The sequence below is a fragment of the Pleurodeles waltl genome, chromosome 5 (genome assembly GCF_031143425.1).
Source record: "Pleurodeles waltl isolate 20211129_DDA chromosome 5, aPleWal1.hap1.20221129, whole genome shotgun sequence".
Taxonomy (NCBI): Eukaryota; Metazoa; Chordata; class Amphibia; order Caudata; family Salamandridae; genus Pleurodeles; species Pleurodeles waltl.
The window spans coordinates 67543133-67558575 of NC_090444.1; the positions used below are offsets into that span (position 1 = coordinate 67543133).

Sequence of the window (15443 nt, forward strand, 5' to 3'; positions counted from 1 at the left end):
TTTCTGGGTCTAGTACCTTCATTAACTTACTCGACCTGTAGGGTTAGTGGTAATGTGTGAGTTTTCAAGCTCTGATGTGTCTAACCATGTTTACTAAATGCAGCAAAGGACAGGATTGCAGAAGACTAGACAGACCATTTTAACAGGCTAGGCCAGTATGCCAACCACGCATGCATGGAACAGACAACAGCTCTGCTCTGCTAATATAAATTAACAATCTGCCTCCACTAGCCATCTATGCAATCAGTCTGAGACAACAATTGTAGTGCTTACTATTGAGGCATGCATCTGGCACCCCTGGTGACTGCAGAGCCTAGCTTTGCGTCTCAATCACTATCTCGCTGGTCCTTGTTGTGCTGCACCTGTGATTGTCATATTCTGAGGCCAAAAAGGGTCACAATATCAGGGGTCAATTTGATGGGTCACTCAGAGGAGAGGTGCACTCTTGAAAAGCGAATCATTAGGGGATTCCTGGTCAGTAAATTACATGCATTGTCGATCTACTCAGGATTCAGTGCTTTCTATCCAAACAAGTTTTTGCCCATTTTCTACTAAAGGTTGTTTCAGTCTTCCACATGGGCCAAGCCCGTCAGTCTTCTCTGCATCTTTCCTCCTGCACATCCCACCTAGAAAGTGGAGAACCTGCTTGTACTGGTCTCCACCCATGCTGTTTCCTACTATAATAACCATACAAGGTCAAACAGAGTGGATGATAAGTTCCTTTGTAGGCTTCACTGGAGTGAAGAAATGCAAAACGATAAGAGAATCTGTTTTGCTTTGGCCAAGAAAGGCGCTTAATCTGGCATTCATGTATGCTCTAAGGATTCATGGGAGTTTCTACTACCCTTAACAGAGGCGTCCCACTGTCTGCCATGTGGTCTTTGGATAGGAATGCATACATTAGTCTCACAGCTCAGGCATGCAATAATCGGTATTTTGCCAGGCCTTTTTTGCATGACTTCCTTGGTTGGCCAGCACTGTTGAGTTTTACCTTCTTCAGGCATTGCTTTGGGATTCATTCATAAGGTGAGGAATCCGTGGAAGGTATTTCAAATGTGAAACTTACTTCCCCTTGGGAACATTAACTGTTGATACTATTTTTCCCCGCAGATTACTTCCCACACCCATCCTTCTCCTCTGACCAATAAGTGCCATTTATAGTAAGTTCTGAAGGAAGGCAAATGTATTCTGTGCCGTTGGGTCTTCACTGGTAGTTGTAAATGTAGAATGTTCCCACCTGTGTATGGGGACCCTGGAGCACTTTAATTTCAAACTATTATGGTCGTCCATTGAAGGTGATAAGCTGCAATATGTCAAAAGTGGGCAAGAAACCTAAAAAAGCGTTAACAAACTATTTTTCTGTATTATTAATTTACTTTTTAGCAGTGAAGGTTTCTGCTGCATTCGACAAATGACAGCATTTCTCCCACTGGATATTCATGATAAGCCGAAACTAAAGTTTTTCTGGGTCCCCAGCACACAGGTATTAAATTCTACATTTATGACTTCAGTGAAGATATTTACAATTCAGACCTAGAGTTAAGTACGTAGAGCTTCTGTTATTGTTGCTGTTGTTAATCTCTGCAGGCTTGCCTTCAAAGACATTGTTTGGGTACTCAGGAAAAAAAAGTAAATGCAAGGAACTAATGGCTGGGTGTCAGTTGATGCACAAACACAGAATTCCCTTTACCAACATGTTACTGTCAAGCCCAGAAAATTATTGCTGGTGCGCCTCAATTTTAATTTAGTGATTATGTTGTAGCCGTGTTAGAACCTATCCTTCCAATCAAACACACACACTGATCCTCTTCTTGTTTTATATCAATAGTATGTACTCATAAGAATTTTTCTCCAAATGTATTCAAAACAGTTCCTAGCTACTCACGATTCTTACTTGATTGATTATGAATATAAAACTTTTGTTTACAAAACCTATTACACAATATTCATATTAAAAATATAGAAATTTTATAATCAAACCTACAAGCACTCGTGCAATATTGTCTTAATTCAGTTTATCACATTAAAACTTTTGTTAATAGAACATATACAAATCACAAATGCTCATATACAAGTATTTATAAAAAGGTATCCAAATATTTATTTAAAAAGTGTTGACGCAGCGTTTAGGTGGTCTTCCAAATGATTCACCCCGCCTTCTTAAGGACAATTAAAACTTTATGGACAACAAATCACTGAATCAAAAAGATAATCCAGTATTACAACCCATATATATTAATTCTAAGGTTCAACAATGGCTAAAACATCTTCCCTAAACATCTTTTCTTCCCTAAGTACATTATCGTAGGGACAAAAATTTGGTGCACCACATTGCTGAGTGTTTTTATGGTGACTAGATAAATAATTCATTATAATGTGATGTATGTGCCAGCAGATGCCTCTGTACTCAGGGGTGTAGAATTTATTAAAATATCTACTTGTCCAGTGGACAGGTTGCTTCTCAAATCTACTTGTCCTGTAAAAAGATCTACTTGTCCCTTTGGTGCCATGTAGTGTGGCGACAAATTATGGCAGTAATCTCATTATGTAAGTGCTCTGATAATAGCCTCTCTGATTATGCCAGGGCTACTACCATAGTAGGGCTTGAATACTTGCAGTTTCAATCCCTACTGTAGCAATTTCCTTATTTTGCCACCTTTCTGCAGATCTGCATACTGGGGCTGGAGGAAGCAGTAAGCAATAGTTCCAGGGCTGGAACGCCTTTGAGTCTGCAAACCTACTAACCTGCATGTTTTAAAGATTTTTACCAGCTTCTCTCTAATATTTTCCCATAATAAGAAAGGTTGGACATTTACTCCGGACAATGGCAGAATTAGAACTTCTTCCAGGGTTGGGAAGAAAGTGGCTGGAGGGAAAATGAACTTGCAAATGCTCAATAGATTTTTACATGAGCAAATCTACACATCGTATTTACCCATGCTAAAATACAGTTCACAAATATTTTATAGGGGTACGACATATACCATGGGTGCACTTTTGTGACTTTCTTTAAGAATTTGGGGCCACATGTAGGTAGGTTCAGATTTGCGACCTGCAAATTGCGAGTCGCATATCCGAATGTAGGATGGTGTCCCTGACACCATCTGTGATTCGCAAGGGCTTCGCAAATGCCCGCCTCATGAATAATCATGAGGTGGGTCGCAATTTGCAACCCCCTCGCGAATGGCGGCCCTCACAGGGATGGTGGCCTGCTGGAGACAGCAGACCACCATGTCTGAGACTGCTTTTCAATAAAGCAGTTTTTTTTTTTTTTTTTGTAATGCAGCCCGTTTTTCTTAAAGGAAAACGAGATGCATAACAAAAACGAAAAATGAAACGTTTTCGTTTCAGAGCAGGCAGTGGTCCGCAGGACCACTGCCTGCTCTGAAAAAATGTTTACAGTGACATTCACAATGGGGAAGGGGTCCCATGGGGATCCCTTCCCTTTTGCGAAAGTGTTAGCACCCATTTGAAATGGGTGCAAACTGCGATTGGTTTGCGCCTGCGTTCGCGGTCACAAAACAATCCAACATTGCACTGCGAGTCGCAATTAGGAAGGGAACACCCCTTACTAATTGCGAGTCGCAAACCCGTTTTGCGATTCGGTAACCAGGTTACTGAATCGCAAAACTGGGTTTGTGCATCGCAATGTGCTTTTTGCATGTCGCAAACAGCGAAAGTCGCTGTTTGCGACATGTAAAAAGCTACCTACATGTGGGTCTTGGTCCCTAATTAGATCTGGTGTTAAAGACATTTTGTTTTTATTAAACTTCTATTTCTCTCTCTTTCGGCCGGCTTTACTGTGAGTGATCGCATTCTGCTCTTCCACAAGGAGCATATTACCACACAAAGTAGTTTTGTTCAGTGTCAGGAACTACAGTGGCAATCAGTCACGTAACGAAACTGGAGGGTGCCCCTTTGTAAAGAACATGGAGGAGCCCCTTCTCCAGACTCACTCAGGGCAGGTGCTGTGCTGAAGGGGGCCCCCTGGAGGGGGGCTGCGGGGCCTTTGCTATGCCGCTGGTGGCAACGTGTGCTTTTAGAGTTCAAAAACTTTTTTTGGAGAGGGTTTGCCAGTTTTTGTTACAATGTTGAGGGCCTGGTATCTCCCACAACAATAAAGTGTTACAAAAGCCATGTCAAAACAAGACACGCATTGATGAAACTAAAAGACTTATAAAAATATGTCAGATCAGTTGGCTTTGTCAGTGTTTGTTTATTTTCATGCTTCCCATAATCGTGTTGAAAATGGTTACACTGATTTTCCATTAGAAATATTTTTGGGAAATACTAGCATGCATCAACACATTTTACTAAATGACACTTAATTTGCATATAATCAGAGAGCATTCTGGGAGCATTATACTTAGCCTCATAGCCTAAACTTTTCAAACATGTGTGTACACGTTTTTTTTTTTTTTGTACTGGAACCAACGTCAGTAGTGAAGTGTGACCTTAAAACATTTATTTACAGCACTCACCCTAATAATGAAGGCTTTCAAATAATGAACCATAAATACAAGTCCGAACAGCTTTATCTTTTGGAAACACATTACCTCAACTGCAGAGACTTCCACTCTCTGTAAACAGGCAGCCAAAAGGTTTGTGCTGCAGGGGGTTGGGCCTACTTGTCCCAAGGACAAAGTAAACATAAAAACTTGTTGCCCTTGACCCCAAACAAGATGTCCCGGGCGTCGGGCGATAGGAATTCCACATCCCTGGTACTGAAATTATCTTAAATAGATCATACCACTTACTGGTCAATTGTGTTAACGAAGCATATGATTTCAATTCATTCACTGCCATCCATTTTCTATATTTGTTTGCTTCTGCAAGGGTAAAACATCAAATTGTGTCATAATTTTTTTACCATAAACCCTTTTGTGCCCAAGTGGGGACTAATGAACTCATTACCTCCAAGATTCAGTCTTTTATTTTCTCCTTTCAACTGGAGAGTTGCCTTTTGGTTTAGAAATTCAAGGACCGTTTCCTGGTCATGCCTTTAATAAATGTTTTTTATCATATGGCGGTTTATCCCTGACGTTTGTCTCCGTTTCCCGAGTCTCTCATGAGATCTAAGAAAACAGAAAACGAAGGTCCTCTCCCCTGTTATTAACTCCCCACATGTTTTATCAATTATTCTTTAACTGTCACACGTTTAAGAGTGCCCCACTGCTCTTGCTTACCTGTAGGTTGGCGCTCTCTGATCGGTTCGTTTAGTTGTGGTGCCGCTATCTGTCTCCCGTATATATGCTAGGTGGCGATGCCGATTACGAATCCCGGTCCCACCATTTTGACTGCTGGCAACCATATCCAAATAATTACTCTTTGCAAAAGCTTTTTATTAAATCATTCTTTTCCTGTAAATAAAATACTAATATTACAACTACAGATTAATGATAAATAGTAAATACTTCCAACGTACAATTTTACCGCCTGTGAATTCCGGTTGCGCCATTTTAACTTTTGCAGCTCTAACGAAACACTTCTACTTATACCTTATCTTTTAATAAGCGGAATATACATTTCTTCACAAGAAATTCTTAAAACTGAATATAATTCATAGAAACTCGCATCCTTTCCAATTTTTGGGCTTTATTATTTAAAAAAAACCTCAATTTTGAGGTTTTATGGGGCCTTTTCTATTTCTAATTTCACCATGTCCCTTCACCATGTGTGCACGGTTTTCAAGGTCAATATTATCTTCCCCCTTTGCATTTATGAGCATTCTTATCCCATTATCATGTATACTTTCAAATATTTGTATAGATTCAGCCTAATTTATGTAAAACTTTAAAACCTCTACACGGTGCCACTTACAGCCGCCATTTTGATTGCTTACATTATTGCCCTTATATTTTCTTATGTTATTTTATAATAAAACCAGATCTTTTCTCATTATTTTGTTAAACACTATTTATTTATTTAAACTCCCTACGCTTATTGAAAATTTCTAATTAACATATTGATACCATAACCTCAGCAGTTAGCTCGAATATTCCAATAACAATCATGATTTAAACATCAATATTACCGCACCAAAAATTCCCATTCTGCTCTACTGTTCAAACCTTCCTTATATGTTTTAAATTTGCACTTATAAAACTGCTCTCTCCTCTTTCTTTTTTTGTTTATATCTCCCCCTCCACTCGTACCCATTACTTTTTCTAGGATACACCACCATAGCTCATTTTCAATCCAATGTTTTACTAAAGGCACATTTTCTTTTTAGTTCTTATTGCTGATCTGTGTTCATTCAGCCTCAATCTCATCTCTCTGCTTGTTTCTCCTACATATCCCCTACCACATGGACATACAATCAAGTATATCACATTTTGCGTTCTGCAATTCACTATGCCTAAAACTTGATGACTGATCCCATTAAGTTCCACTATTGCCCCTTTCCTGACATTGCTGCAATTTCCACAGGTCCCACATGGAAAGTTACCTTAAATCTTAATACTGTTGCTTATGTCTCTCTGTTCAGGCCCCCTAGGTTAGCTGTATGTGTGTACCAAACAGTTTCTTGTTGTCCTATTTCTTCTAAAAGCAAATAAGGGTTTTTCTAACCGTTCTCCATTATCCCCACTTAGCAGTGTCCAATTTCTATTGATTAGATTCTTTACTTTATTGCTAATACTTGAGTAATTCGTAATACACACAATTCGATTGTTATCCTGTACTTTCTGTTTTCCCTTGAATATACTTTCCCTATTATAGTAGTTCGCTCTCTTGTAGGCTCTTCGTATTAACTTTTTTAGGTAACCCCTATCTAGAAACTTCTCTAATACTCTTGCGTGTGTTTCAAAATAACTTCTTGTTGTGCAATTTCTCCGTAATCTAAGAAATTGGCCAAATGGAATGTTATCCTTTTGACAACTTGGATAGTTGCTGGTATAATGCAACAACGTGTTACGATCTGAGTTTCGTATATAACTCAACCTGTAATTTCATCTCCACCGCTTTTATCTTTATGCCAAGAAAATCACACTCCATCTGACTCATTGTTGAAGTAAATCTTACGTTAGAGTCTCCAAAATGTAACCAGGCAACAAAGGAATCTAAATCACCTCTATTGCCTTGCCAGATGAAAATTATATTGTCAATAAAACATACCCATTTCCTCACATTTTCATAAAATGGGGCCATTTCATTGTAGATATGTTTTTCTTCAAAAAACCCTACATAAAGGCATGCCAGACTTGGAGCACAATTTGCTCCCAGGCTCGTCCCTTCCACTTAGACAATTAAGACTCTCTTGGGAAAGGTTAGTCTCATCCTCTTTCGTTTGGGGGCAGGGGGGATGTAGGAAAGTGCCACTATTGGCATGTTTGCCCCCCCCCCCCCCCCCCCACACACACACACACACACACACACACACACACACACCCCACCACACACACTTTTTTTCCTAGTGTTGATGGCAACTTTGAAAGTGTGGTGGAACCCTTCTAACTAGGCCCCAGCACCAGTGTTCGGTCCATAATACTGTACCTTTGTTTCCACAATTGGCAGAGCCCTGGCACACAATCAAGTCCCTTGTAAAAGGTACCCATGGTACAAAGGGCCCTGTGGCTAGGGAAGGTCTCTAAGGGTTGCAGCATGTATTATGCCACCCTGGGGAACCCCTCACTCGGCCCATGCACACTGCCTTGCAGGTTGTGTGTGCTGGTGGGGAAAAGGGCAAAGTCGACATGGCACCCCTCTCAGTGTGCCATGCCCACAACCTACTGCCTGTGGCATAGGTAGGTCACTCCTTTAGCAGGCCTTACAGCCCTAAGGCAGGGTGCTTTATACCACAGGTGAGGGATAGCTGCATGGCAATATGCCCCTACAGTGTCTAAGTCCATCTGTCTAGCCATACTAAGTATATGGTCTGGGAGTTTGTCATTACGAACTGCACAGCTCCATAATGGCTTCACTGAATACTGGGAAGTGTGATATCAAACTTCTCAGCACAATAAATCTTTTTCAAAAAGCCGACACTGATGCCAGTGTGGGATTTATTGAAAAATGCACACAGAGGGCATCTTAGAGATGCCCCCTGTATGTTAGCCCAACCTCTAGTGCAGGACTGACCAGTCTGTGCCAGCCTGCCACATTCATACAAGTTTCTGACCACATGGGGTGAGTGTGCACTCTGTGGTCAGAAACAAAGCCTGTCCTGGGAGGAGATGCTTCACACCTCCCCATGCAGGAACTGTAACACCTAGCCTTTAGCCTCAAAGAGAGGACCTCCTGACTGCGAGCTCCAGACGAAGATAACTGACACCTTAAGAACCACTGCACCCCCAGGCCTTGGAGAAATCGACCCCCATGGAAGCATCGACCAACAGGCAGCCCTCTTCCCTGTCCCACCAGTGGTGTGCCCGAGACAATCCCCCCTTCCCCCCTTGAAGTTCTCACCCTCTCCTGCAGCCTCTGAGTGACCCCCTGTGGTCCCCTCATAGAGTTGCATTGGAAACCTCACATACGGTTTGCACCCTGCACCCGGTTGCCCCTGTGCCGCTGAGGATGTGTGTTTGGTGCCTACTTGTGGCTCCTCCAGTTGCGGGTACTTACCTGCTGGCTGACCGGATTCCAAGTACCCCCTATCTCCAAAGGAGCCCACGTTAACTTGGCTCTCCTTTGACCTCTGCACCCCACTGGCCCCGTGTTGCTGGTGGTGGGTGTTTGGGATTAACTTGAACCCCCAACAACGGACTACCTAAAACCTGGAGATAGGAACTGTAAGTTTAATACCTACCTGTAAAACTGTACAATCTTTTCTTCCCCCAGTAACTGTTGAAATTTGCACTGTCCACTTTCAAAATAGCTTTTTGCCATTTTAAAGAAAACTGTAGTCATTGTTGAGTCCATTCAAAGTTCTGATTAGAACTATGCAAAGTACCTTGCATTCCACGTACTTACCTGCAAACTGAATTTTGTGGTTCTAGAAATAAATTAACAAAGCATATTTTTCTATATAAAATCCTATTGGTCTGGAGTTGACATTGTGTGTGTTTCTTCTATTGCTTGTGTGTGTACAACAAATGCTTATTCCTACCCTCTAATAAACGTAACTGCTCGACCACACCACCACAAATAGAGCATTAGTATTATCTATTATTGCCTCTATGGAACCCCTGGACTCTGTGGACACTATATCTCATTTAGATATAGTATATACAGAGCCAGCTTCCTACAAGCGCTGTTCCTGGTTAGGCACAATCAAGCTTGTAGTTCAGAGTGAGCCTGGCGCATGCTGGAATGCAGAGATCAACATGTTGGTCTCCGAAAGCAAACACCACAAAAGCAGTTGTATGTGCTATAATCTCAAGGCTGGTGCTGTGCTTGTTTCCAAGCTAAACATCAGTGATTCACACCACTTATGGCTAAACCAGCAGAAAATTATAAGAACAAAGTGAAACTTTAATATTGACTTTTGGTCTGGAAAATCTTTCTTTTTGTCATTAACCCTTTTGCTGCTAAGCCTTTCCTCCTTCCTGTGATAAGCCTTTTTTTGGCTATTTGGAATAGTTTGTGCTTAGGCCTCCATATCGTTTTGCCCACATAAGCTATCCATGCCAAATTTGTGTCCTTTTTCCATCCAAATCTTGTGGATTCTAAAGGCAGCCAGTGTTTGTGGATTCCCCTGGAGGGGACCGGAAAATTAGCCAAAGTACAAGCTACATTTTGTTTTTGTTTTTTGGGGGGTGGCGGGGGAAGAGCTGCAGAAGAAAGCATCATTTTTTTTTTACTGCAAGTGGCATCAAGGAAGGGTTTGCTGTGCTAAAAATCACTATCTTAACAGCTGTCGGGATCATGAAGACTAGAATTTTTTTTTAAAAAAAAACATTTTTCAACACAGTTATGACATTTTACTGGAACGTAATCCATTTTTCCTATTTTTTGTGCTTTCAACCTCCTTCCAGTTAGTGTCAGAAATCGGTGTGAAACTAATCCCGGAAAGCTATACATTTCTAAAAAGTAGACAACATTCAAAATTCATCAAGGGGATATTTGTGTAAATCCTTCAATTTTTTCCCATGGAAAGTAAAAGTTCAAATAAAAAAAATGAAATTGAGTTGAAAATGTAGACAGAAATAGCTGTTTTTTTCATCTGTAACTTTTTCCAGCTGTGGCAGATTTTCGAAAGCAGTATATCTGTACGTTCGTTGGACCCTTCTGGTTGCAGGGATATATATGGCTTGTAGGTTCACCAAGAACATTAGGTACACAGAGATAATAAATGAGCTGCACCTTGCAAAGGGTTTTAATTGTGTACTGGGTATACAGCAATTAATTTGGTAAAATATAAAGAGCGAAAAATAGGTATCAAGGAAACCTATGTGTTTCTGGAATGGGCACAAGATATGGAGTTTAGAAGCAGTGCTTATTTACACATCTCTGAATTTGTGGGTATCCATAGTAGCATGTGAATTAGAGGGCATTTCTCAAAATGACTTTTTTGACAGTCTCATATTTGGAAGGGGAAATGCAGAGAAAGACAATTGTTAATAACACTTGTTGTGCTATTCTGTGTTCCCCCACGTCTCCAGATATAAATGGTACCTCATTTGTGAGGGTAGGCCTACTGCCTGTGACAGCCCCCAAAACTCAACGTAGACACATCACATTTTTCCACTGAAAGCTGACCCCCCCACTCTCCCCCCCCCCCTTTTTTTTTTTTTTTAGCAATGTGATTAACTGGATTTTGAGATCTAGCTCAGCTGGCACCCAGGGAAACGTAGCAAACCTGTACATTTCTTACAGCTAGACCCCTAGGGGAATCCAGGTTGGGGTGACTTGTGTGGCTCTAACCCCATTTTTCGACCCAGTATAACTTGCAAACCTCAAACATTAACTAAAAAGACATATTCTCCTGACGTTTCTGTGATGGAAAGTTCTGGAATCTGCACAGAGCCACAAACTACCTTCCACCCAGCATTATCCTATGTCTTGTCATGAAAATGGTACCTCACTTGTGTGGGTGGGGCTAGTGCCCGCCACAGAAAACGTCCCAAAGCGCAACATGGATACATCAAATTTTTGCACCAAAACTGACCCGATTTTTTGCAAAATGGGTAGCTATGGTTTTTGGTCCCTACCTCGACTGGTACCTAGGGGCACCTAGAAAACCTGTAAAAAAATTTAAACTAGACATCCAGGGGAATCCAAAATTGGGTGACTTGTGTGGCTCTTGCCTGATTGTTTTAACCCTAGTCCCTTGCAAACTTCAAAATTGGTCTACAAATGCTAATTTTTCTCATTTTTCTGTGATAGAAAGTTCTGGAATCTGAAAGGAGCCACAAAACTCCTACTACCCAGTGTTCCCTTCAGTTTCCTGATAAAAATAGTACCTCACTTGTGTAGGTGGACCAAGTGCCTGCCACAGGGAAGGGCCAAAAACGTGTAGAGATTGAGGGGGAACCAAAGCGGATCCCAAAGGGCCGTTTTTGTTTAATACGTTTTTAGACTGACTCTGCTTTGGGCACCCACACAAGTGGGGCATATTTTTTATCAGTACAGATGGTGCAGTGCTGGATGGTAGGAATTTTGTTTGTTCCTGCGGATTACGAAAGTTTCCATCACAGAAATGTAGGGAAAATGCATGATTTCAGGCAAAATTGGAGGTTTGCAGGACATTGTGTGTAAGGGAAAAGGTGTGGAGTGCATGTGACGCTCACACCCCTGCACTCCCTCAGATGTTTAGTCTTCAGAAGTGTCTGGGTCTGGTAGATTTTTCCAGGTGTCCGCGTACCCATGTCCAAAAAGTGTAGCTGATTACCATTGCAAGTGGGACGATATTGGGAGTCAGCTAAGCGTTCTTGGTCCATATGTAAAATCAAAACTCAATAGTCAAATTTCCTCTTGCTTGCCACTGAGATGAGATGCAAGCACAGTCATCCCTCCCACCCTTCAGCTGTGGTGGGGGGGTGAGACGAGATGACTATGCCCATGATTGTGGCCGGCCCCCATCCCTCTATTTATAAAATAAAAAAATGCTTCTCTGGTGTCTAGTGGCAGTTCTGATAATCCCCATCTGCCCCCAGGGGGGCAGAAAGACTGCTGTTGTTTTTTTTGTTGTTGAAAGGGAGGGGGGAAGTTTGCATTGCCCATATTGGGAAGCTCCTACCCTAGATGACCCCAACAAAAAAAAATCCCTGAAGCTTAGTGGGCTCTGCAACCCCTCCCACCCGCTCACCCCCGCAACAATTCCCAAGTTGGGATTCACTAGGGAGGGTACCATTGGAAAGGGGAGAATTTCCCCCTTCCAATGATACCGCTCCCATCTGCTTTTGTGCCCAGGGTGCTGACATAGCACCGTGAGCACCGAGGCAGTGAAAGTGAAAGTACCAGATCAGCTCATTTCACTGCCAGTTTCAGTGAAATGACTCCAGCACACCAAGCGCTGATCATCATTTCACGGAAACAATACCAGGAGATACGGAAGGCTGTTTCTTTCTAAAAGAAATCCCTCTGGTGCCTGCATCAGACGGATTTCGAGTGCCACGGTGCAGACAGATGGGAACCGTCCGCACATGAGCACTATTGCATTGGACGGCTCACGGCCGTCCGACGCACCGAAACTGTTAAACCGCTTGTCCCCAATTAAACTAAAAACAGCAACTAAAAACACGAAAAAGTGAAAACTACAGCTTTCTCAAACAAACTGATGATGCTCCACTAGGCAAACAGATTGTTCTGCACTTTTTATTAAAATCAATGTATTGTTTTTTCGTAATGTTTTTACTGGCTGCAGGCTTTCTTCTTTTTTTTTTGTTCTCGCAAGGCACTCTTCTGGAGTGGCTCATATATCTTGATTTAAAACCAGCTAATGAGCGTTTTCCACATGCTGAGCTAAGAGTCCCGCCCCTACTTCTAATGGAAAACTACAGTGTTCGCACTTTCTTTTTTTTTTACAACATTTCCACCTAATAACGAAAGCAAACCTCAAAATCCTGTTTCGTGGTAAATCCCATGTGCAGGAGAAATGCTAATTTGTAGCTTAGAATTCAAAACAGAATCCCAATAAAGGTCAAAGGTATGTTTGCAGTATTGTTAAACCTGCACAAACAGATAGCATATGGAGGGACAAACCTGCAGGCAACAAGCATCATCCGTTAACAAGATCACAACCCACAGACTTTGGACACATGATCTACTCCCAGAAGAGACACAGCGAAGTTACCAGGCATCACAATGAAGAGCTTTCTAACCAGATGACTACGCTCTTACAGACATCAGGTTTAGACAGCACAGCTCTCTCTCAAGTTAGACCAGTTTAACATAAGGCTACTACATCACTGAGGCACTGTGTTCCAGTTTAGGCTGTTAATAAAAAATAAATTTGCAATCTTGGTATTGTAGTCTTGTTTGCTTCATTTGCACTCATTTGACTATAAAGGGTGAAATGCCCTGGTTTTTAAAAAGAAAAGGCCTGGCTGTAATATCAGGGCTCCGGATGACATGGAACCATCTGGACACTTTGTTGGTGCAGTTCTTAGGTTGTAGAGAGCGCAGTTATAGCTCAGGTTTCAGAAAGGCTCACATGGCCGCCATTCTTGTCTCAGCATATGCCATTCTGCCAACCCATTATTCTCCATCCTAGTAGTTAGAAGTACGTGCTATCTATCCTTGTGCTGCATTGCCTTCTTTTTCCTGCGTGGTTTAGATATTTCCATTAATATCCTTACACTTATGGATTTTCTTCAACTTGTATTGCAAACTTCCAAACTAAAACTTACCAAAAAAATAAAAATAATCACATAGGCGAAACCCAAAGCATTTATCAATGCTTGTCTTTATTTGGAGGGCATTTGCTCTTATATTTAAGTGTTGTAGGAACCTGTACATCAGTGGAATTATTCTCCACTCCTGATTGTAAGTAAGGTGTAGACTATTGAGCAATGGATTATTCACAGATTTGCATGCCCGAGCTGTTCCCTGTCCAGAGAAAGGTACCTTTTGGTAATTACGTTTTATTTGGTTCTTTCGGAGAGACTCTAACTGACCAATCACCAGTTTTACAAATTTTGGCCTTGACAGCAGGTTTGTCACCTGCTCCAAAAGTATGGTCTGTACTGACATAAGCATAGGACCCTTAAAGTCGGTTTGAAGCGTTTCCATGATCCTTGCTGGTGAGATGATCCATTTTACACTTTTGGCCTTAAAAGCAGAATTACGGGGAGAGCTCTTGACAGACTGTCCCCATGAAGAGGGGTTCTAAGAGGAGCAGACCTGGTCTATCCTTAAAGGTCATGGAGCTGAAATTCTTGCTGGAATGCCCATCTTTTTGGGAGAAAACATAAACACTTTGTACAAGAGTGATCAACAAGTACCTTACTTGGCCCAAAATGCGTCACAAGGATTAAATACAATTATTATTTTAGCAGTATCTCTGTAAAAAGCAAAGGTATCTGGAGTTGGCAAGCCAGCTACAAAAAGAAGCTTAAATTGCTTTTTGCATAAGGAGAAGAGTGATCCATCGATCGCTATAAGAGTAGATAATCTGAGCAGTTGAACCTCTTTGAGGAAGTGGAGCTGTCTGCCTCTTTGCCTAATTGCCCTAAGGCCTTTATAGGTCATAAATTGAGACGGGTAGACTACTTGCAGCATTTGTTTGTGTATATACACTGCTATGTAATCAGCAAAGTTATGTAGGCTGTGCAGACCTTGACTCAAGCTGTAGTGCTTGGCTACTGTCACATACATTTTCAGCAAACAGTGGCTCTGCTGCTGGGAAGTGAGGGATCTGTACATAATGCATAGTGGGGTGACTAGCTGTGGGTTGGAGGCAGGAGTGGAGGCCTAATTAGTAACATTGATATGGCCTTATCATTGAGGTCACAATTACTTTCTTTAGACCCCTCCAGTCTGTTTGTGGAGATCAGATAAAAACAGGAGTCTTATCGTCTTCTGAATAGACAACACCCTACTTTCCTCACATCATCCCTTGTTGGAACTGCTTAGTTTAGTGTTTGTAATTTTGTGGGGCGTGGTTGAGACGGACATCTAAAGGATTGTTACCTCCCTTATGAGGTTCATGGTGTGTCCCAGGACTGCTGCAAATATATGGAAAGATACCAAGTGGAGATTAGTGCACTAGCTTTCATGCTTGACAATATGCCACGATGGAATATCCCTGGGGACACAGATGTGGTGGGGTACACCGAAGACAATTACTGCAGTTTATCTGTGCAACACCAAAATGGGAAATAACTTTGGTGGTCTGATTGAGAAACAGAAGCACACATAATGGTTTTATTCTCTTTGTTTGAAAATCAGTACGAAAGTTATATAAAAAAAAAAACTATCATAAAAGATTGCATGTACTGGGTGTTACTGACTTCTGACCTGTGCAGTGGTTATTGCACTATAACGTTTTTGTGCTTATATTGGTGGTTTAAGAGAATACAACTCAAATTACTACATACAGTTACAGACTGAGAAATCCATAC

General features: G+C 41.5%; 1 protein-coding gene across 1 annotated transcript in view; it reads left to right on the forward strand.

The window, feature by feature from the left end:
• The window catches only part of GTF3C2 (general transcription factor IIIC subunit 2), a 720157-nt gene that overhangs the window by 297586 nt on the left and 407128 nt on the right, over window positions 1-15443 (forward strand). The window lies entirely within an intron of this gene.